Genomic DNA, 25,597 nt, shown 5'->3' on the forward strand with positions numbered 1-25,597 from the left:
ATCTCTGTAGAGATGATGTGTCAAATCTTTTCAAGTCAGTCTGGCAACGCTCATACAGAATAACGGTTCTGAAATGTATTCTTCTGGAAATAAAACATGTACAGGAGTTAAAAGGCCCATTGCAGTCCTAAACATGATTTTTCTGTGTTTTATATGTATTTCTACACTGAGGTGGGAATAACACAAGGCAGTAAATTAGTTAAAAGACGAATAAGAGAGAAAATGCCAAAACACTCTGCCAATAGCAGCTAGTTTTCAGGTTTCCCCTCCCAACTGGACACAAAATTCTTGCAATAAAATTGTCCTTTGCAAAGAAGCTATTTTTATTTTGGCCTTTTTAATTGAAAACAAAATCACAGTAAGGTACTTACATTGCTACAAAGAAATGATTTGATTTTGAGATAAAAACGGCATCATTGGACCTTTAAAAGGGCAGAAAGCTGTAGGTCAGAATCAAATCAAATGTTATTTGTCACATGCTCTGAATACAACAGGTGAAATACAACCTTACAGTGAAATGCTGACTCACAAGCCCTTAACCAACAATGCATTGATAAGAAAATATGGGCCAATGTGCCGCCCTATGGGACTCCCAATCACGGCCAGATGGGATACAGCCTGGCGTTGAACCAGGGACTGTAGTAATGCCTCTTGCACTGAGATGCAGAGCCTTAGACCACTGCGCCACTCGGGAATCAAATTAACATGTGTACCTTGTTAAAAGTTCATTTCTGGAATTTCTTTCCTTCTTAATGCATTTGAGCCAATCAGTTGTGTTGTGACAAGGTAATGGTGGTATACAGAAGAGAGCCCTATTTGGTACAAGAGCAAGTCCATATTAAGGCAAGAACAGCTCAGATAAGCAAAGAGAAACGACAGTCCATCATTACTTTAAGACACGAAGGTCAGTCAATCCAGGAACACTTCCAACATTTCAAGAACTTTGAAAGTTTCTTCAAGTGCAGTCTCAAAAACTATCAAGCGCTATGATGAAACTGGCTTTCATGAGGATCGCCACAGGAAAGGAAGATCCTGCAGAGGATAAGTTCATTTGAAGGCTGCAGCCCAAATAAATACCTCAAGTTCAAGTAACACATCTCAACATCAACTGTTCAGAGGAAACTGTGTGAATCAGGCCTTCATGGTAGAATTGCTGCAAAGAAACCACTACTAAAGGACACCAATAGAAAGAGACTATCTTGGGACAAGAAACACGAGCAATGGAAATTAGACCATTGGAAATCTGTCCTTATTGGTACCTACCGCCATGTCTTTGTGAGACGCAGAGTAGGTGAACAGATGATCTCCACATGTGTGGTTCCCACCGTGAAGCATGGAGGAGGTGGTGTGATGGTGCTTTGCTGGTGACATTGATTTATTTAGAATTCAAGGCACACCTAACCAGCATGGCTACCACAGCATCCTGCAGCGATACGCAATCCCATCTGGTTTGCGCTCAGTGGGACTATCATTTGTTTCTCAACAGGACAATGACCTAAAACACCTGCAGGCTGTGTAAGGCCTATTTCACCAAGAAGGAGAGTGATGGAGTGCTGCATCAGATGACCTGGCCTCCACAATCACCGACCTCAATCCAATTGAGATGGTTTGGGATGAGTTGGACCGCAGAGTGAAGGAAAATCAGCCAACAAGTAAGTGCACAGCATATGTGGGAACTCTTTCAAGACTGTTGGAAAGCATTCCAGGTGAAGCAGGTTGAGAGAATGCCAAGAGTGTGCAAAGCTGTCATCAAGGCAAAGGGTGGCTATTTGAAGAATCTCAAATATAAAATACATTTTGATTTGTTTAACACTTTTTTGGTTACTACATGATTCCATGTGTTATTTTATAGTTTTGATGTCTTCACTACTATTCTACAATGTAGAAAATAGTAAAAATAAAGAAAAACCCCTTGAATAAGTAGGTGTGTCCAAACTTTTGACTGGTACTGTATGTCCGCTTGTACTTGTTAATATTTATCTAGAATCCGCTAGTAATTTGCTAGCGTTTGTTAACATTATTTACATGTATTTTTATCTTTGGAAAGAAATAACGCCCTTTGTGTGCACTGCCGGTGACACGTATACCCCGGTACGGTACAGGAACGGTAATTAAATCTGGATAACGGCCCAGCCTACAATACAGTACTATTGACATCAGCACTCAGCTAACAAACTTGTACATTCAGAAGGGGCAACAAGTGCTCCATCTGACAAGAATGAAAATTAAATGGGGAGTACAGACAAACCTACATGCTGACTGGGGAGAAGATAATTCCATGTTAACTCCCTGATTGAATGCACACACACACACACACGTTGGTAAAGCAGTCTTCACAGCATCACCCCTCTAGGGATCGGCTACATTATCTAAGCTAAGCTAAACCTGATGGATCCATATGGAAGGCTTTCTGTGCCTTTTTGAAGAGTTATCACAAAACATCACAGGCCTCGCCAATGAAGAACGGCAGTGCAGAAGTGCTGAGTTGAACAGAGACATAGCAGGGGAACCCAGGGACTAATTCCAGCGTGCTGTGCAGAGTCACAGCAGTACTTATTCCATGAACACGCACAGCCTTCTACCCTGCTGTACTTAGTCATTCTGGTAATGTAAACTCTCACACAAAGAGGTACAAGTAAACCAACTCGCCCATATTAAGAGCACATTGTCCATTCGTCCTACTACTCTGAGGTGTCTTTAGCCTGTCATATGGAGGTTCTGAGAATTGTACACAAGTACACGAGACCAGCTACAGTACGTGGAAAAAGATTAGTGACTTAAGGCATTGGGGATGACATATTATGGCTCACGAGTCACACATATTGTATGGGATGAGCAGCATGTGATATGATATGGGATGAGCAGCATGTGATATGATATGGGATGAGCAGCATGTGATATGATACATATTGTATGGGATGAGCAGCATGTGATATGATATGGGATGAGCAGCATGTGATATGATACATATTGTATGGGATGAGCAGCATGTGATATGATACATACATGGGATTGTTCAGCATGTGATATGATATGATAGCATGTGATATGGGATGAGCAGCATGATATGGGATGAGCAGCATGTGATATGATACATATTGTATGGGATGAGCAGCATGTGATATGATACATATTGTATGGGATGAGCAGCATGTGATATGATACATCCTGTTTGTTCATGTATGATAGCATATGTGATATGGAATGAGCAGCATGTGATATGATATGGGATGAGCAGCATGTGATATGATATGGGATGAGCAGCATGTGATATGATACATATTGTATGGAATGAGCAGCATGTGATATGATATGTATGGATGAGCAGCATGTGATATGTATGGGATGAGCAGCATGTGATATGATACATATTGTATGGGATGAGCAGCATGTGATATGATACATATTGTATGGGATGAGCAGCATGTGATATGATACATGTATGGGATGAGCAGCATGTGATATGATACATATTGTTCCATGGGATGAGCAGCATGTGATATGATACATGGGATGACAGCATGTGATATTGTATGGGATGAGCAGCATGTGATATGATACATATTGTATGGGATGAGCAGCATGTGATATGATACATATTGTATGGGATGAGCAGCATGTGATATGATACATATTGATAGCAGCATGTGATATGTATGGGATGAGCAGCATGTGATATGATACATATTGTATGGGATGAGCAGCATGTGATATGATACATATTGTATGGGATGAGCAGCATGTGATATGATACATATTGTATGGGATGAGCAGCATGTGATATGATATGGGATGAGCAGCATGTGATATGATACATATTGGGATGATATGATGAGCAGCATGTGATATGATACATATTGTATGGGAAGAGCAGCATGTGATATGATATGATACATATGTGTATGGGATGAGCAGCATGTGATATGATATGGGATGAGCAGCATGTGATATGATACATATTGTATGGGATGAGAGCAGCATGTGATATGATACATATTGTATGGGATGAGCAGCATGTGATATGATATGTATGGATGAGCAGCATGTGATATGATACATATTGTATGGGATGAGCAGCATGTGATATGATACATATTGTATGGGATGAGCAGCATGTGATATGATACATATTGTATGGGATGAGCAGCATGTGATATGATACATATTGTATGGGATGAGCAGCATGTGATATGATACATATTGTATGGGATGAGCAGCATGTGATATGATATGGGATGAGCAGCATGTGATATGATACATATTGTATGGGATGAGCAGCATGTGATATGATATGGGATAGCATGATACATATTGTATGGGATGAGCAGCATGTGATATGATACATATTGTATGGGATGAGCAGCATGTGATATGATACATATTGTATGGGATGAGCAGCATGTGATATGATACATATTGTATGGGATGAGCAGCATGTGATATGATACATATTGTATGGGATGAGCAGTATGTGATATGATATGGGATGAGCAGCATGTGATATGATGATATGGCAGCATGTGATATGATACATATTGTATGGGATGAGCAGCATGTGATGATGATATGGGATGAGCAGCATGTGATATGATATGGGATGAGCAGCATGGATATGATGAGCAGCATGTGATATGATACATATTGTATGGGATGAGCAGCATGTGATATGATATGTATGGGATGAGCAGCATGTGATATGATACATATTGTATGGGATGAGCAGCATGTATGATATGGGATGAGCAGCATGTGATATGATACATATTGTATGGGATGAGCAGCATGTGATATGATACATATTGTATGCATGTGATATGATATGGGATGAGCAGCATGTGATATGATACATATTGTATGGGATGAGCAGTATGTGATATGATATGGGATGAGCAGCATGTGATATGATACATATATGATATGGGATGAGCAGCATGTGATATGATATGGTATGGATGAGCAGCATGTGATATGATACATATTGTATGGGATGAGCAGCATGTGATATGATATGGGATGAGCAGCATGTGATATGATACATATTGTATGGGATGAGCAGCATGTGATATGATACATATTGTGATATGGGATGGGAGCAGCATGTGATATGATACATATTGTATGGGATGAGCAGCATGTGATATGAGCACATATTGTATGGGATGAGCAGCATGTGATATGATACATATTGTATGGGATGAGCAGTATGTGATATGATACATATTGTATGGGATGAGCAGTATGTGATATGATACATATTGTATGGGATGAGCAGTATGTGATATGATATGGGATGAGCAGCATGTGATATGATATGGGATGGCATGTGATATGATATATTGAGGGATGAGCAGCATGTGATATGATACATATTGTATGGGATGAGCAGCATGTGATATGATATGGGATGAGCAGCATGTGATATGATATGGGATGAGCAGTATGTGATATGATACATATTGTATGGGATGAGCAGCATGTGATATGATACATATTGTATGGGATGAGCAGCATGTGATATGATATGGGATGAGCAGCATGTGATATGATACATATTGTATGGGATGAGCAGCATGTGATATGATATGGGATGAGCAGCATGTGATATGATATGGGATGAGCAGCATGTGATATGATACATATTGTATGGGATGAGCAGCATGTGATATGATACAGCATTGTATGGGATACATATTGTATGGGATGAGCAGCATGTGATATGATATGGGATGAGCAGCATGTGATATGATACATATTGTATGGGATGAGCAGCATGTGATATGATACATATTGTATGGGATGAGCAGCATGTGATATGATACATATTGTATGGGATGAGCAGCATGTGATATGATACATATTGTATGGGATGAGCAGTATGTGATATGATACATATTGTATGGGATGAGCAGTATGTGATATGATACATATTGTATGGGATGAGCAGTATGTGATATGATATGGGATGAGCAGCATGTGATATGATACATATTGTATGGGATGAGCAGCATGTGATATGATATGGGATGAGCAGCATGTGATATGATATGGGATGAGCAGTATGTGATATGATACATATTGTATGGGATGAGCAGCATGTGATATGATACATATTGTATGGGATGAGCAGCATGTGATATGATATGGGATGAGCAGCATGTGATATGATACATATTGTATGGGATGAGCAGCATGTGATATGATATGGGATGAGCAGCATGTGATATGATATGGGATGAGCAGCATGTGATATGATACATATTGTATGGGATGAGCAGCATGTGATATGATACATATTGTATGGGATGAGCAGCATGTGATATGATATGGGATGAGCAGCATGTGATATGATACATATTGTATGGAATGAGCAGCATGTGATATGATATGGGATGAGCAGCATGTGATATGATACATATTGTATGGAAAGAGCAGCATGTGATATGATACATATTGTATGGGATGAGCAGCATGTGATATGATACATATTGTATGGGATGAGCAGCATGTGATATGATACATATTGTATGGGATGAGCAGTATGTGATATGATACATATTACATATTGTATGGGATGAGCAGCATGTGATATGATATGGGATGAGCATATTGATATGGGATGAGCAGCATGTGATATGATACATATTGTATGGGATGAGCAGCATGTGATATGATACATATTGTATGGGATGAGCAGCATGTGATATGATATGGGATGAGCAGCATGTGATATGATACATATTGTATGGGATGAGCAGCATGTGATATGATACATATTGTATGGGATGAGCAGCATGTGATATGATACATATTGTATGGGATGAGCAGCATGTGATATGATATGGGATGAGCAGCATGTGATATGATACATATTGTATGGAATATGCAGCATGTGATATGATATGGGATATTGTATGGGATGAGCAGCATGTGATATGATACATATTGTATGGGATGAGCAGCATGTGATATGATACATATTGTATGGGATGAGCAGCATGTGATATGATACATATTGTATGGGATGAGCAGCATGTGATATGATACATATTGTATGGGATGATATGTGATATGATACATATTGTATGGGATGAGCATGTGATATGATACATATTGTATGGGATGAGCAGCATGTGATATGATACATATTGTATGGGATGAGCAGCATGTGATATGATACATATTGTATGGGATGAGCAGCATGTGATATGATATGGGATGAGCAGCATGTGATATGATACATATTGTATGGGATGAGCAGCATGTGATATGATACATATTGTATGGGATGAGCAGCATGTGATATGATACATATTGTATGGGATGACAGCATGATATGATATGGGATGAGCAGCATGTGATATGATACATATTGTATGGGATGAGCAGCATGTGATATGATACATATTGTATGGGATGAGCAGCATGTGATATGATACATATTGTATGGGATGAGCAGCATGTGATATGATACATATTGTATGGGATGAGCAGCATGTGATATGATACATATTGTATGGGATGAGCAGCATGTGATATGATACATATTGTATGGGATGAGCAGTATGTGATATGATACATATTGTATGGGATGAGCAGCATGTGATATGATATGGGATGAGCAGCATGTGATATGATATGGGATGAGCAGCATGTGATATGATATGATACAGCATGTGATATGATATGGGATGAGCAGCATGTGATATGATACATATTGTATGGGATGAGCAGCATGTGATATGATATGGGATGAGCAGCATGTGATATGATATGGGATGAGCAGCATGTGATATGATACATATTGTATGGGATGAGCAGCATGTGATATGATACATATTGTATGGGATGAGCAGCATGTGATATGATACATATTGTATGGGATGAGCAGTATGTGATATGATATGGGATGAGCAGCATGTGATATGATACATATTGTATGGGATGAGCAGCATGTGATATGATACATATTGTATGGGATGAGCAGCATGTGATATGATACATATTGTATGGGATGAGCAGCATGTGATATGATATGGGATGAGCAGCATGTGATATGATACATATTGTATGGGATGAGCAGCATGTGATATGATACATATTGTATGAGATGAGCAGCATGTGATATGATACATATTGTATGGGATGAGCAGCATGTGATATGATACATATTGTATGGGATGAGCAGCATGTGATATGATATGGGATGAGCAGCATGTGATATGATACATATTGTATGGGATGAGCAGCATGTGATATGATACATATTGTATGGGATGAGCAGCATGTGATATGATACATATTGTATGGGATGAGCAGCATGTGATATGATACATATTGTATGGGATGAGCAGTATGTGATATGATACATATTGTATGGGATGAGCAGTATGTGATATGATACATATTGTATGGGATGAGCAGTATGTGATATGATACATATTGTATGGGATGAGCAGCATGTGATATGATACATATTGTATGGGATGAGCAGTATGTGATATGATACATATTGTATGGGATGAGCAGTATGTGATATGATATGGGATGAGCAGCATGTGATATGATATGGGATGAGCAGCATGTGATATGATACATATTGTATGGGATGAGCAGCATGTGATATGATACATATTGTATGGGATGAGCAGCATGTGATATGATATGGGATGAGCAGCATGTGATATGATACATATTGTATGGGATGAGCAGCATGTGATATGATACATATTGTATGGGATGAGCAGCATGTGATATGATATGGGATGAGCAGCATGTGATATGATACATATTGTATGGGATGAGCAGCATGTGATATGATACATATTGTATGGGATGAGCAGCATGTGATATGATACATATTGTATGGGATGAGCAGCATGTGATATGATACATATTGTATGGGATGAGCAGCATGTGATATGATACATATTGTATGGGATGAGCAGTATGTGATATGATACATATTGTATGGGATGAGCAGCATGTGATATGATACATATTGTATGGGATGAGCAGCATGTGATATGATATGGGATGAGCAGCATGTGATATGATATGGGATGAGCAGCATGTGATATGATACATATTGTATGGGATGAGCAGCATGTGATATGATACATATTGTATGGGATGAGCAGCATGTGATATGATATGGGATGAGCAGCATGTGATATGATATGGGATGAGCAGCATGTGATATGATACATATTGTATGGGATGAGCAGCATGTGATATGATACATATTGTATGGGATGAGCAGCATGTGATATGATACATATTGTATGGGATGAGCAGTATGTGATATGATATGGGATAGCAGCATGTGCATATGTGATGATACATATTGGATGAGCAGCATGTGATATGATACATATTGTATGGGATGAGCAGCATGTGATATGATACATATTGTATGGGATGAGCAGCATGTGATATGATACATATTGTATGGGATGAGCAGCATTTGATATGATATGGGATGAGCAGCATGTGATATGATACATATTGTATGGGATGAGCAGCATTTGATATGATATGGGATGAGCAGCATGTGATATGATACATATTGTATGGGATGAGCAGCATGTGATATGATACATATTGTATGGGATGAGCAGCATGTGATATGATATGGGATGAGCAGCATGTGATATATGGGATGAGCAGCATGTGATATGATACATATTGTATGGGATGAGCAGCATGTGATATGATACATATTGTATGGGATGAGCAGCATGTGATATGATACATATTGTATGGGATGAGCAGCATGTGATATGATACATATTGTATGGAAAGAGCAGTATGTGATACATATTAACATAATAATATGGGCTCGGGTGGCAAAGGTCAAGTCATGCATCGTCCAAAACATGACCCGCCAAACCACGCTTTGTAACACCCGCCCGCTTAACTCCGAAGTCAGCCGGAGCAATGTGTTGTTCACCTGACAACCGGGGTCAGCCTGCAGGCGCCCTGCCCACCACAAGGAGTCGCTAGATCGCAATGAGACAAGTAAAGCCCCCCCGGCCAAACCCTCCCCTAACCCGGAGGAGGCTGGGACAATTGTGCACCACCCTATGGGACTCCCGATCACAGCCAGTTGTGATACAGCCCTGAATCGAACCCGGGTCTGTAGTGACACCTTTAGCACTGCAATGCAGTGTCTCAGACCGCTTCGCCACTCAGGAGGCCCAAATGGTTTAATTTATAAATCTAAAGCTGTGTGTGTGTGTGTGTGTGTGTGTGTGTGTGTGTGTGTGTACTATGATGCTCAACATGTGAGGCGCCACAGCTGAGGCCTGTCTTCTCCCATCCCGATGAGAGGAGGACAAAGCAAAGCCCAGTGAGTTGGCGCTCCGTCAGGCAACAGGAGGCCGGCCGCTCAGGCCTCTGCTCCTCTCCTCTCCCTCCCGGCAGGGAGAACGCTCCGGAAGCGTACTTCCATTATTGCTTACTCCAGTAAGCAAAGCTTCAAAACACTGGGCCTGGGCTCCCGTGTGTGTAGCAGGCCTCTTGACCCCAGTGCTTCCCTCACTGGTAGGCTCCTCCGGTGCACTAGGCTTATTACAAACACAGACAGCCCAGCAGCCTTTCTGTCTCCCATCCTCCCCCCTACTTACCAGTTCTTCCCCCTCACCCCTCTGCCTCTCTACTATCAACAGGATATTAGAAAAGCCCAGAAGAATCTCAGGAGATCTCTTTCCTGCTCCAGCAAGGTGCTGTAGTGCAGTTTACACTGGCCACAGAGAAACAGGTGATCAAATGCAGATTTAGAGATGAGAGCGTCTTCATCTTCATGTGAGCTGATAGGGAAAGACGGCTGGTGAGCGCTGCCAACAGAGCCCTGCATATTATTTTTTTTAAGTGAAGTAGCTAGCTTTCAATCATCAGACAGCAGCTACAGTAGAAAAGGAGGAGTCACTATGGGGAATCCCCACTGAGATCCACCCAGGTCGACAGCTAGCGTGTGACAACTCAGGCACAACAATACAACTAAGAACAGAGAGGCTTGTTTAGGGAAACAAAAACAGGAGACGACGGTTCATAGCTCGATCAGTAGAAGAAAAAGCAACACTACAGGTTTACTGTACTAGTATCTAGGACAGCACATATAAATGGACAGAACACACAGAAGAGAGGGGAAAAAAAGAATGCTTATTTTTTTTTAAGAGGGTGTGTTTAGGGGTTGTGGGTAGCTCAAATGACTCTGTACCGGTACCCCCCCTGTATATTGCGCAACTATTGTTATTTACTGCTGCTCTTTAATTATTTGTTATTCTTATCTTTTACCTATTTTTAACCAACTGCATTGTTGGTTAAGGGCTTGTGAGTCAGCATTTCACTGTAAGGTTGTATTTCACCTGTTGTATTCAGAGCATGTGACAAATAACATTTGATTTGATTCTGACCTACAGCTTTCTGCCCTTTTAAAGGTCCAATGATGCAGTTTTTATCTCAAAATCAAATCATTTCTGGGTAGCAATGTAAGTACCTTACTGTGATTGTTTTCAATTAAAAAGGCCAAAATAAAAATAGCTTCTTTGCAAATACATTTTTTATTGCATGAATTTTGCTAGGAGTGTCCGGAAGTGGCCAAAGTTGGGAGGGGAAACCTGAAAACTAGCTGCTATTGGCAGAGTGTTTTGGCATTTTCTCTCTTATTGGTCTTTTAACTAATTTACTGTCTTGTGTTATTCCCACCTCAGTGTAGAAATGCATATAAAACACAGAAAAATCATGTTTTGGACTGCAATGGGCCTTTTAACTCCTGTACATGTTTTATTTCCAGAAGAATACATTTCAGAACCGTTATTCTGTATGAGCGTTGCCAGACTGACTTGAAAAGATTTGACACATCATCTCTACAGCGACCATGCCGTGTCTGTAGGGCAGCAATGCCTCCCGTCTCCGTAAAGACACCCTCCATGTCCTAACTCTACCACAAACCTTCCTGGACTAGGCTGACACACTCTTCCCCTGGCTGCAAATCCAATGAAGGATCACTGACTGACGTCTCTCACACAATGTCTGTCCAATACATATGTTAGGCTTATTATGTTGGCTGATGTAAGCACCATTCAACACCAGCTGCACCAAAAATTGGAGAGATCACCGTTATGCTTCATTTAATTTGAGCAAAGAGATGGGTTAGATAAAGACTGAGCATACAAGCTGAAGAATGACAACACAAACTCCAAGTCGCAATTTGTTTCCTGCTCATTGTTTTTGAGGACTTTCGCTGTTGCACTATTGACCTTGAACATTTTGAACCGCCATCATCACATATCATATTGAACGGAAACAAAAAATATCCCATTGGCGTCTACTGAAGACCGGTCTAAAATGTTTCATTCATCTATGAGAATAAGGTCAGTGAAGAGACAATGATAGATCATAAAGCTACAATAAATCTATTTGTTATTTACAGCACTAGTCAAACTTTTGGACACACCTAATCATTATTTATTTTATTTTTTTCCACATTGTAGAATAATAGTGAAGACATCAAAACTATTAAATAACACACATGGAATCATGTAGTAAACAAAAAAAAGTGTTAAACAAATCAAAATACATTTTAAATGTGAGATTCTTCAAATAGCCACCCTTTGCATTTTCTCCACCAACTTCATGAGGTAGTCACCTGGCATTTCAACTAACAGGTGTGCCTTGTTAAAAATTCATTTGTGGGATTTCTTTCTTTCTTAATGCATTTCAGCCAATCAGTTGTGTTGTGACAAGGTAAGGGTGGTATTCAGAAGAGAGCCCTATTTGGTACAAGACCAAGTCCATATTGTGGCAAGAGCAACTCAATTAAGCAAAGAGAAATGACAATCAATCAGTACTTTAAGACATGATGGTCAGTCAATCCAACATTTCAAGAACTTCGAAAGTTTCTTCATGTGCAGTCTAAAAAACAATCAAGCAGTTTGATGAAAATGTCTCATGAGGACCACCACAGGAAAGGAAGACCCAGAGTTACCTCTGCTACAGAGGATAAGTTCATTAGAGTTACCAGACTCAGAAATCGCAGCCCAAATAAATGTTTCAGAGTTCAAGTAACAGACACATCTCAACATCAACTGTTCAGAGGAGACTGTGTAAATCAGGCCTTCATGGTTGAATTGCTACAAAGAAACCACTACTAAAGGACACCAATAAGAAAAATATACTTGCTTGGGCCAAAAAACACAAGCAATGGACATTAGACCTGGTAGAAATCTGTACTTTGGTCGGATGATTTTTGGTTCCAACTGCCTTTGTGAGACACGCATGTGTGGTTCCCACCGCTGAAGCATGGAGGAGGCGGCGTGATGGTGCTTTGCTGGTGACACTGTCTGTGATTTATTTAGAATTCAAGGCACACTTAACCAACATGGCTACCACAGCATTCTGCAGCGATACGTCATCCCACCTGGTTTGCGCTTAGTGGGACTATCATTTGTTTTTCAACAAGACAATGACCAATGTGTTATTTCATAGTTTGATGTCTTCACTATTGTTCTACAATATCGAAAATATTACAAATAAAGAAAAACTCTTGAATGAGTAGGTATGTCCAAACTTTTGACTGGTATTGTAAATCAAAATTAAATCATATTGGGTCGCACACATTTAGCAGATGTTACTGCGGGTTTAGCGCAATGCTTGTGTTCCTAGCTCCAACAGTGCAGTAATATCTAACAATACACGCAAATCTAAAAAGTTAAATAATGCTATTCAGAAATATAGAAATATTAGCAATGTCAGCGCACGGACTATAAACACATAGGATAAAGTCATTATGAATAGTATATGGATAGAATATGTAGTTATATATATAATATGTAGGATAGAATGGTATATGTACAGCAATAGCTAAATATGATAGGCCTCGACTAGAATAGAGAACATACGAAGTGGGTAAAACAGTTTGTGAAAATTAGTGACCAGTGTCCCATGATTATATATACTGAATAAACATGTAAAGGGATGGTCCCATGTTTCATGAGCTGAAATAAGAGATCCCAGATACACGGCAGGGTAGCCTAGTGGTTAGAGCGTTGGACTAGTAACCAAAAGGTTGCAAGTTCAAATCCCCCAGCTGACAAGGTGACAAATCTATCGTTCTGCCCCTGAACAGGCAGTTAACCCACTGTTCCTAGGCCGTCATTGAAAATAAGAATTTGTTCTTAACTGACTTGCCTAGTTAAATAAAGGTAAAATAAATACACAAAAGCCTTATTTCTCAAACATTTTGGGAACACATTTTTTTGCATTCCTGTTCGTGAGCATTTCTCCTTTGCTAAAATAATCCAGCCATCTGACAGGTGTGGCATATAAAAAAGCTGATTAAACAGTATGATCATTACACAGGTGCACCTTGTGCTGGGGACAATTAAAGGAGTCACTGCAGATCCGTGTTCATTGTGGTGCCATTCATCCTCCGCCATCACCTTATGCTTCACCATGATAACGCAATGTCAGCCCCACGTCACAAGGACCTGTACACAATTCCTGGAACCTCAAAATGTCCCAGTTCTTCCATGGCCTGCATACTGACTAGACATTCCACACATTTAGCATATTTGGGATGCTCTGGATTGATGTTTACGACAGCGTGTTCCAGTTTCGGACAATATCCAGCAACTTCGCATAGAAGAAGAGTGCGACAACATTCTCCAGACCATATTCGACAGCCTGTTCAACTCCATGTGAAGGAGATGTATCGCGCTGCATAAGGCAAATGGTGGTCACACCGGATACTGACTGGTTTTCTGATCCACGCCTCTACCTTTTTTATGGTATCTGTGGCCAAAATGCATATCTGTATTCCCAGTCATGTGAACTCCATAGATTAGGGCCTAATGAACTTATTTCAATTGACTGATTTCCTTATATGAACTGTAACTCAGTAAAATCTTTGTTCGTGTCAGGGTACTGGGTGGAGGCCAGCTAGTGGTGACTATTTAACAGTCTGATGGCTCCCAGAGAGCAAGTACTATTTGTCCCAGACAGCCATCATCTCAGACCCTCAAAAAAATATATACATTTCATACAATCCCATAAATAGCACTTTTTGAGTTGTGCTGTGCTCTCCCATCTCTCTTCCATCCCCTCCTTTCCCCCTTCTCTTTTCCTGCTCCTACTGTGGGGAAATGTTTTGTGTGTATGCCCTTTTCTCTTTCAGCCTCCACTCTGCCTGTCACTCCCGAGCAAGACCATTATGCAAATTGCAATAATCAACTCCTTGGAGAAACCATTCATTCTCTCAAGGCCATTCATAGCTGAGTGGCCAGCGGCCCACAGGGGGTGGAGGCTGGGGGATAGTGTTGGGGGGGGGGGTGCCGTTTACAACCGAGGGTTTCACACAAGAGAGAGTTTCAGTCCTTTCCTAGAACATCAAGTTTAACGTATGCTGAGCACACAAACAGTGCTCAAAGGTCAGCTAGATGAGACGAGCAGAGCGGCGGCCATAGACCTGGTAAAGGAGTCAACGGAACAACAGATTGAATGTGCACCAACAAATCTGATGTAAAAAAAAGGGGATGATGTATTGTATCAGGTCCACAATGTGGTTACTTAAGTCCGATGTGGATAAATGTGGATGTTTTAGCTGCATAACATGTAGAAGTTGTCCCTTTTCAGGTTTAGAAGTAGTGACTGCTAAATGCTAACTCCCGTTCGTATAAGATGGTTAGCATAGCTAGCATACAGAAATCGGTGGTGGTATTCAACGTCATTTTGAACTGTAATGCAGTTTATTGGTAACGATGACATGAACATGTATTGGGGTTGACATTCATACAAGCATTACACTCTGATTTTTACCTCAACATAGTGTGAAATACACATTAACAATAGCCTAAATGTAGGGTAATTTAGCTCTTTGGCAATAAGGAGACTCGGTTTCTTTCCCCCATGAGTTGTCATGGTATTTCCATTAGTGATGCACCGATATAACATTTTTGGCCGATACCGATATCCAATATTTTCCTTGCCAAAAAAACCTATACCGATAACCAATATTTTAGCTGCGTTTTAGGCATCCTAGTACAGTTAAATAGTTAACACACACATGGACGCAGCGGTCTAAGGCACTGCATCTCAGTGTAAGAGGTGTCACTAAAGTCCCTTGTTCGAATCCAGGCTGTATCACATTTGGCCGTGATGAAAACAATCAAAACCTATTTCTTTCACTTACTTGCTGTGCTGTTTTGTTGTTCATTTGTTCAGGATTTCTATGGAATACCGTTTGGGTCTTTGCGTGTCAAAAAAGATATGTGCAAAATAACTATTTGACCAATTAGGACTGAATAGGACTGCACATCACATAATAATTTAACGAGTTCCTATTTTTTGGTTGTAGTTATTACACATTGATTACACTATCACTTGCATTTCATTTGTCCCAACGATTCATCAATACGTATGCTATGATGCTTGTAAAGTTGTTGAGCGCACCTACAGTGCTGGTCATTAAAAAAAAGCTAGCAAGCTCATGGATGCAAACAATGTTCTTCCTCAAAAACACAACAAAACTACATACTTTAGGTATCATCGAAAATAACCCTAATTTATAAGACAGTTCTTAGTTGATTAATGGTGGTCAGACCCATCTATGGGAAGCTTGCTACAATAGTGGACTTTGTGGTTAGCCTTCAAAATAAAACTATAGCATAATTCCACTATTTGTATTCATTTTGCATTTTTTATTTGATCTTTATTTAACTAGGCAAGTCAGATTTTTTACCTTGTCAGCTCGGGGATTCGATCTTGCTACCTTTCGGTTACTAGTCCAATGCTCTAACCACTAGGCTACCTGTCGCCCCAATGACATACTTTTTTTTTTAAAGGCAAACTGCAAATTCCACTATTGTGCCCAATCCTTATTGTGGCTAGCTTCACAACACATAACCAGGTCCGGTCGAGCCTCACTAGCCAGATGAAGCTAGCTGGCTTCTTAAAACGTTAGCTTTGGGCAACACGGTTAAATAGCTGGCTAGCTATTTATTTTCATGAACTGAAGTTCAATAGGTGAACAACAAGCGACAACCTAGCTAATACTTACTCACAAGGATTCTTAAATCATTGCTAAGAATAATGAAAATGACTGCAGTTTCAACTGGTCATTGTTTTCAGGCTGGTTGTTTTCAGGCTGGTTGTATTGGCGCTAGCTAGGTACCAAGCTAAAGCTAGCTACCCTAGAAGTTGCCGTCAAGCAAATGATGCTTTATTACCAACGCAGTATTGTAAACATTGTTTGTGGCCAGTGTTTGCAGACTTTTTTGTTCAGCTTTGACAGTGCTATTGTATCTTTTTTGACACGCAAAAGACCTAAATGGTGTTCAATGGTATGTTTGTCGTGAAGCTAATTAGCAGTGACGCCATTACTGCGTAATTCCGGTAGGGCAACATCTGAAAAGTAGCGTACTTGGTAGTGTGCCCTGGTGCTCGACCAGTCGGTGAAAGCCAACGTCACCCACGACAGAGAACGGTTGATTGACAAGGGCAATGAATTCCATTATCTTGGTTTTAATGGATTTTGCCTTCGAGTTGTCTCGCTGAAATTTTCTTACCCTTTCAAATGACTGCTCGACTTGTTGACTGCTCGATCCACACAGCAGACATTGTGGGCTAGGTTAAGAATGCTGCGTTGCACGTGTAGCTCAAAATTGTACTTGGCATCATTATGTCATGTACCTACGTAATATAGGTATGCAAGGTAACTTTGACAACGGTTTTTAACATCGGGCCAATACAGATGTTGGAAATTTGAGCTAATAATCATCCGATTCCGATATGTTCACCAATATATTGTGCATCTCTAATTTCCATTGTTTTGGTCGAATTCGATTGACCTCTTTACAGCATCTATAGGGTTGGTTGCTGACGTTAAGTATTATGATGTCTGTGCCCCCAGAAGGCCTATGTCCTCATGAGGTCTCATGACATGACGACTCTCGACTCTGTTACGACATATAAACTGGTACAAATATAACCCTAGGCTACAGCCTAATAATACAGCATATTGGTCCAATCAAAATACATTACGATTCAGTCATTAAAACCATCGTAAAGCGATGCACGTTTAACATTTGATCAGTCATCCAGTACAATGCTGTGAGAGGAGGAAATGGTTACACAACATCATTCAAGAGGCTCGGATTGAAAACAAGAGACCCTCTCTTTCCCATTGCACTAGACTCATGACTTTCAGAAAAAGAAACATACATTTGATTAAAGCAGCACATTCTCCAGATTTTCTTCTGCTTACGTTAGCAGGTTTAAATGTTAGGGGGCCGTGTTCTGATCACGCAGCAAATTTCTTCCCGCATCCACCTTGACCTTGCACCTTCCTGTGTGGCAGCTGTCGCGGAGGGGAAGCCAGGTGTGTCATGGAGGGGGCCCCCTGCTGCTCCTGCGACCCACTTATGGCCAACGATAGAGCCAACTAAAGGCATCATACCTGCCCTGATGGGCAACTAATGGCCGGGCAGATTACAGTCGGCTACCTCCAGAGGGGAATCAGCATGCAGGACTAATGGCCGGGCAGATTACAGTCGGCTACCTCCAGATGGGATTCAACATGCAGGACTAATGGCCGGGCAGATTACAGTCGGCTACCTCCAGAGGGGAATCAGCATGCAGGACTAATGGCCGGGCAGATTACAGTCGGCTACCTCCAGATGGGATTCAACATGCAGGACTAATGGCCGGGCAGATTACAGTCGGCTACCTCCAGAGGGGAATCAGCATGCAGGACTAATGGCCGGGCAGATTACAGTCGGCTACCTCCAGATGGGCTTCAGCATGCAGGACTAATGGCCGGGCAGATTACAATCCTCCACCTCCAGAGGGGAATCAACATGCAGGATGAGGCAGGGGGACCAGCTATGGAGTTCCAGGGAGATTGATAGGCTGCAAGTGAATCAGCCTCTGTTCATTAGAAGAGATGTAGAAAATGCCCCAGAGCTGCTCAAGCTCAGGCTGTTGGAGATTGCTAATAGTCTGGGAGGAAGTTAGCCCTTGTGAATTCTTTACGACTAGTTTCCGATGCATCTCATAGACTTGGACACAAAAACTTCCTCTGTGGGCTCTGTGTGACTTCCAAGTTTTAAAATGGAGAGGATCCTGGCGCAGTGTGGGTAGAGTGAATTATAGACACACACAAGTGACCCTCTGTTCTTCAGGCTGTGTTGCTAAGAACACTGCCAAGGCATGTGTCAGGCCGTCTGTCTGTCAAGGCATGTGTCAGTCCTAACTCACAACCATAGACATTGACTTGTCTTGTTAATGGTATTGGTCAGATAGAAAAGCGTGAGAAAGTTTGGAAAAGACTCTTGGAATTTGGACAGGAACTGATCAGCAACTGCTGTCAGTCAGTTTGATACATATCAGTCAGTTGTGACATGTGCCCATTTCTTAGCATCACACTAGAGTGGTCAGACATGGTGGAGATTCTGGAGAAGGGAAACTCCAATTATATAAGAAAACTGACATTTGAATTGTGCCTAATCCTCTTCAGACAAGGGCTTTATCGTCACATCCAGATATGACCATTAGCTTTTAATTTCAGATGAACAACACTCTGCTCAGTCCTCCTGCTAATCATGTTCTGACCCATGGAGAGGGAAGAAGAGTGGAAATTAAAAATGGCGTCAGTGTGGAAACCCCTCCCTCTCTCTCGGTCTCTGAAAGAGGAAACGAGGAGTCATCTGAGAAACCACATAGGCCTACTTTATCTGTTTCCATTCTAACTGGCATGAGCCTTTTTCTGCCTCGTTTTAACATTTAAACTCTTAAACGGAGTTCACACACACAAAGCTGCTTATAGAAGGCATAAAAATTCATTGCCAGTTGTGTAAATAATCACCTTGGAGAGGTTTAGTGCCTTTGACGAGGGTGTCACACTGAAAACACTGTGTTTAACTATCTTTGTGGGTACCAGAAGTCCTCACAAGGATAGTAAAACAAGGTGGATATTTTGCCGGTTCCCACAAGGAAAAACAATAGTTTAGGTTTAGGGTTATAATTAAGGTTAGGAGTTACGGTTAGATTGAGGGTTAGTGAAAATAGGATTTTGGATGGTAATTAATTATTTGATCCTCACACAAGGACAGCAATACAAAACACTCTGTGTGTGTGTGTTCACGTCTGGTCTGAGAATGTGACCTAATAGGCCCAGCAGCACATTTATCTGATGAGTGTTTCTACTGATGTATAATGTAGCTCCCACTAGGTTTCCCTGCCTTTGAGCTACTCTAACATTTCCCCTCTGAATGATGTACGAGATAAGATTCATCTGAACATTTTCTCAAACCAACCACTTCCTCCTCAAACACAAATTGTGACAGATTGGTTATTTTTAAGGGATATTTATACATGCAATTGTAGAACTGGAATTCTCATGAAGGAAGCTTCCACTTTTTTACCACTTCTCAGAAATCAGTCTGTCACATTCATCTCACACGAAATGCAGAGGCAGAGAGGGGGAAAACGTGTGAGGTAATCAATTTGTGCCGTGAGAACCCAGTGGTGGAGGTCCAGCTATGGCTGCAGGTTGAGCAGCAAGGCATTCCCATGTCAAAATCTCCATGAGCACGAACATGAAGTTCATAACAGCACATCAAATTTGGTGTAAAATGATAGCTAACAGTCTATTTTTGATAAATAAATTGTTCAACCATTTACCATCCTAAAAATGTGGAATAAGCAAAGGCTTTGGTTTCTGGTCAAACAGTTGGAAAATGGGTCTAAGAAAACATCTACCAAAAGTCTAAAAAGGGATTCGAAATAAGGTTTCTTCAGAAAGTATTCACACCCTTCAACTTTTTCCACATTTTGTTTCATTTCAGCCCGAATATAAAATGGATTAAATTGAGATTTTTTTTGGGGGGGGGGGCACTGGCCTACACACTACACCTCATCACACCAAAGTGTAATTATGTTTTTGAATTTTGTACAAATTATTTAAAAATGAAAAGCTGAAATGCCTCGAGTCAATAAGTATTCAACCCCTTTGTTATGGAAAATCTAAAGGTGTTCATGAGTAACAATGTGCTTAACAAATCACGTAATAAGTAGCATGAACTCACTGTGTGCAATAATAGTGTTTAACATATGAATGACTACCTCATCTCTATAACTCACACATACAGATAATTGTAAGGTTCCTCAGTCGAGCAGTGATTTTCAAACACAGATTCAACCACAAACACCAGAGAGGTTTTGCAATGCCTCGCAAAGAAGGGAACCTATTAGTAGATGGGTCAAAAATAAAAAAGCAGACATTGAATATCCCTTTGAGCATGGTGAAGTTACTAACTTACACTTTGGATGGTGTATCAATACACCCAGTCACTACAAAGATACAGGTGTCCTTCCTAACTCAGTGGCCGGAGAGGAAGGAAACCGCTCCGGGATTTCACTATGAGGCCAATGACGACTTTAAAACAGAGTTTAATGGCTGTGATGGGAGAAAACTGAGGATGAACCAACAACATTGTAGTTACTCCACAATAATAACCTAATTAACAGAGTGAAAAGAAGGAAGCCTTTACAGAATAAAAAATATTCAAAAACATGCATTTTTTGCAACAACACACTAAAGTAAAACTGCAAAAAATGTGGCAAAGAAATTAACTTTGACCTGAATACAAAGCGTTATGTTTTAGCCAAATGCAACGCAACACTTCACTGAGTACCACGTTCCAAATGTTCAAGCATGGTGGGGGCTGCATCATGTTATGGGTATGCTTGTCATCGGCAAGAAATAAGCTGTTTATCATAAAATAAATGGAATAAAGCTAAGCACAGAAAAAAATCCTAGTGGAACACCTGATTCAGTCTGCTTTCCAAACAGATACTGGGAGACGAATTCACCTTTCAGCAGGACAATAACCTAAAAAAAAGGCCAAATATACACTGGAGTTTCTAACCGAGACGAAATTGAATATTCCAGAGTGGCCTAGTTACAATGTTGACATAAAATCGGTTTAAAAATCAAATGTCAAGAGTTGAAAATGGCTGTCTAGCATTGATCAACAAACAAATTGATAGAATCACCATTGGCAGCAATTACAGCTAACAAGTATTGACTCAGGGGGTTGAAAACTTATGTAAATCCGATTAGTGTTTTATATACAGTACCAGTCAAAAGTTTGAACACACAAGGTTGGAAAAGCATTCCATGTGAAGCTGGTTGAGAGAATGCCAATTTGAAAAATATCAAATATATTTTTGATTTGTTTAATTATTTTTTACATTGTAGAATAATAGTGAAGACTTCAAAACTATGAAATAACACATATGGAATCATGTAGAACCAAAAAAAGCGTTTAACAAAGTCAAATAAATTTGAGATTCTTCAAAGTAGCCACCCTTTCTTTGCCTTGATGACAGCTTTACACACTCTTGGCATTCCTTCAACCAGCTTCTTTAGGAATGATTTTCCAACAGACTTGAAGGAGTTTCCACATACACTGAGCACTTGTTGGCTGCTTTTCCTTCACTCTGTGGTCCAACTCATCCCAAACCATCTCAATTGGGTTGAGGTCGGGTGATTGTGGAGGCCAGGTCATCTGATGAAGCACTCCATCACTCTCCTTCTTGGTCAAATAGCCCTTACACAGCCTGGATGTGTGTTGGGTCATTGTCCTGTTGAAAAACAAATGATGGTCCCACTAAGCGCAAAACAGATGGGATGGCGTATCACTGCAGAATGCTGTGGTAGCCATGCTGGTTAAGTGTGTCTTGAATTCTAAATAAATCACAGACAGTGTCACCAGCAAAGTACCCCCACACCATCACACCTCCTCCATGCCTCACGGTGGGAACCACACATGCAGAGATCATCCGTTCAAGTACTCGGTCTCACAAAGACTGGTTGGAACCAAAAATCAAAAATTTGGACTCATCAGACCAAAGGACAGATTTCCACCGGTCTAATGCCCATTGCACATGTTTCTTGGTCCAAGCAAGTCTTATTTTGGTCCTTTAGAAGTGGTTTCTTTGCAGTTCGACCATGAAGGACTGATTCACTCAGTCTCCTCTGACCAGTTGATGTTGAGATGTGCCCGTTAATTGAACTCTGTGAAGCATTTATTTGGGCTGCAATATCTGAGTCTGGTAACTCTAATGAACTTATCCTCTGCAGCAGAGGTAACTCTGGGTCTCCCATTCCTGTGGCGGTCCTCATGAGAGGACTTGTTGAAAAAAAACATAGTTTCTTCAAGGGCAGTCGCAAAAACTTTCAAAGTTCTTGAAATTTTCCGGATTGACTGACCTTCATGTCTTAAAGTAATCATTTCGCTTTTCTTATTTAAGCTGTTCTTGCCATAATATGGACTTGGTCTTTCACCAAATAGCGCTATCTTCTGTATACCAACCCCTACCTTGTCACAATGCAACTGACTGGCTCAAACGCATTAAGAAAGAAAGAAATTCCACAAATTAAAAAGACTCTATTAACAGGTGTGATGCATTCCAGGTGACAACCTCATGAAAATATATTTAGATGTTTAACACTTTTGGTTACTACATGAATCCATATGTGATATTTCATAGTTTTGATGTCTTCACTATTATTATTCTACAATGTAGAATAGAGTAAAAAATAAAATAAAAATGCTGGAACGAGTAGGTGTCCCCAAACTTGACTGGTACTGTATATATTTTCAATAGAAAATATATAAAGATAATAATAATTTAAAAGTCCTTTAGCATAGAGTTGTATGGTTTGCTTAACTCTAAAACCAATGGTCTTTGGCAGTGACATTATGTTAAAGTGCAATTGACCAGCAGTAAACAAGATATTGTCTTGAGCATGAGAGCATGAGAGCACTTGACACGTTTTCCCACCGGGCTCCCAAGCGGTGCAGCGGTCTAAGACACTGCCTCTCAGTGCAAGAGGCAGAATGGTAGAATCTAGTCCCAATTTAACACCTGCTCCCTACTAGGTGTAGAATCTACACCCAGGCGTAGCTCATAGAGGGGCCCCAGAGGATGACCCCTTGAATCCAATGATGACAACCCAATGGAAAGGCTTTTAGACTACTCACATTTTCTTGTCAAGTATGACTGGGGATTTTTGTGAAAACAATTTTGATAAATCATCTGTCAAGGACCAGAAGTCAAGGCTAGCTGTGTCGTTACATGCTGGGGACTGTTAAACTGAACTGCAGGATACTGTAGCGGGAACGAGTCAGACTTGGCCCAGTGCTGAAATCACAGTCAGTAACCACAAGAATGTAACAGCTTCTGTTATTATCCCTGGAGGAGAAAATAACATGCTCTTCCCTCCCTCACTATTACAGAATACATGAAATCTAAAAAACAGACAGGTTTGTAGATGTGGACAGGAACAGTCCTATGAACTCTGAAAGAATAAAAGGAACCATTATAGCTTCTTCAATCAACAACCTTGAAAGCAGATGGAGCATGAGAGTGTACTGTTCTGTGAAGTGGGGCAGCTACCAAAGCTCGCAAGCACAAATACCCTACACACATTCTGTACAGAGAGACCATGGTTAGTGTTATTACATGACCATAAATGCTTGCTCTCTTTTCCTCTCGTTTGGCTGTGAGCTAAGGGCGGGTTAGCCAAAGTAAAAGCAAGCCAAACATGCATATTAACAGAGCAGAGTGCAGAAAGCATGTCTGTTTTCAGTATGGGAGGTGGTGCAGGGTTGTCTAGAAGGGTACAGCTTTTGTCAAAATTGACTTTTTGTTGTAGATTTTGGATTACTTACACAACAGAGCTAAAAATGCACAAAAAAATAATTTTTACATCAAATGTTGTATCCCATCTAAACATGACTGTGGTGCGAAGGTTGTTTCTCAAGCTTCCTCACGTGAACACATTCCCTGGAACACCATGTCGATAGGAACTTGAAACTAGGTTCCCCACTCTCTGACACACGCACGCACACCTGACATTTTCACAGCCCCAGGCTACATTTGGCGCCATCACCATAAATACATAGACCGAGGGAAGTTATGGAGAGAAGAAAATACATTTCCAACAACAACTCTGCCTCTAGAACAGGTTGAACGTTGACACGAATTCAGGGTTCCAATGGAAGGGGGAAAGAAAACAAGCGGAATTGAAGGAGAAAGCACTTAACGCACTACAGTCTTATTTTTGGATTACAGCGCATCCTTATTTAATTTGGACGTAGATTTTTGTTTCCTCTATGGGCGTCCAATTCAAATACACAGAGGATAAAAACTAAAAACAGTCCCTAAGTTGCTTACATTCCGTAATGACTATGTTTGTCAACTGTCTCACAGCATGTTCGGTAGAGACCCATGAATGGTGTAGTATTTCAGTATACTCTTAACAGTGGCTGTCTAGAGTGGCATCAGTCCGAGTACTGGAACTCTTGTGGCATTTGAAGCTGTGCATCGATATGGTTAAGAGCTTGTCTTTAGTGGCTTAGGTTACACAAGCAGCACTGATTGAGAAATAGGAGATACTCTGTTCTGAAGTCTCTCCATAACACCTCAGGGCCACCCTTACCCAATAAAGCGAAGGTAACTGAACTAAATGACAATCGCCCGTAACACTCACTTATGAAGTCATTATGAAGTGCTTTGAGAGGCTAGTTCA

At 40.6% G+C, this 25,597-nt stretch overlaps 1 protein-coding gene across 3 annotated transcripts in view; it reads right to left on the reverse strand.

The window, feature by feature from the left end:
- Positions 1 to 25,597, reverse strand: part of LOC115119548 (tyrosine-protein phosphatase non-receptor type 4-like) — a 132,839-nt gene that overhangs the window by 89,854 nt on the left and 17,388 nt on the right. Inside the window, exon 1 of one of the 3 annotated variants that reach the window (XM_065019040.1) lies at positions 372 to 2,170. The exons of the other annotated variants lie outside the window; for them this stretch is intronic. The gene's annotated coding sequence lies outside the window, so the exon portion shown is untranslated. Of the gene's footprint in view, positions 1 to 371; positions 2,171 to 25,597 lie in introns of those variants that run through there. 3 annotated transcript variants of the gene reach the window in all.

Source organism: Oncorhynchus nerka, linkage group LG1 (genome assembly GCF_034236695.1).
Source record: "Oncorhynchus nerka isolate Pitt River linkage group LG1, Oner_Uvic_2.0, whole genome shotgun sequence".
NCBI lineage: Eukaryota > Metazoa > Chordata > Actinopteri > Salmoniformes > Salmonidae > Oncorhynchus > Oncorhynchus nerka.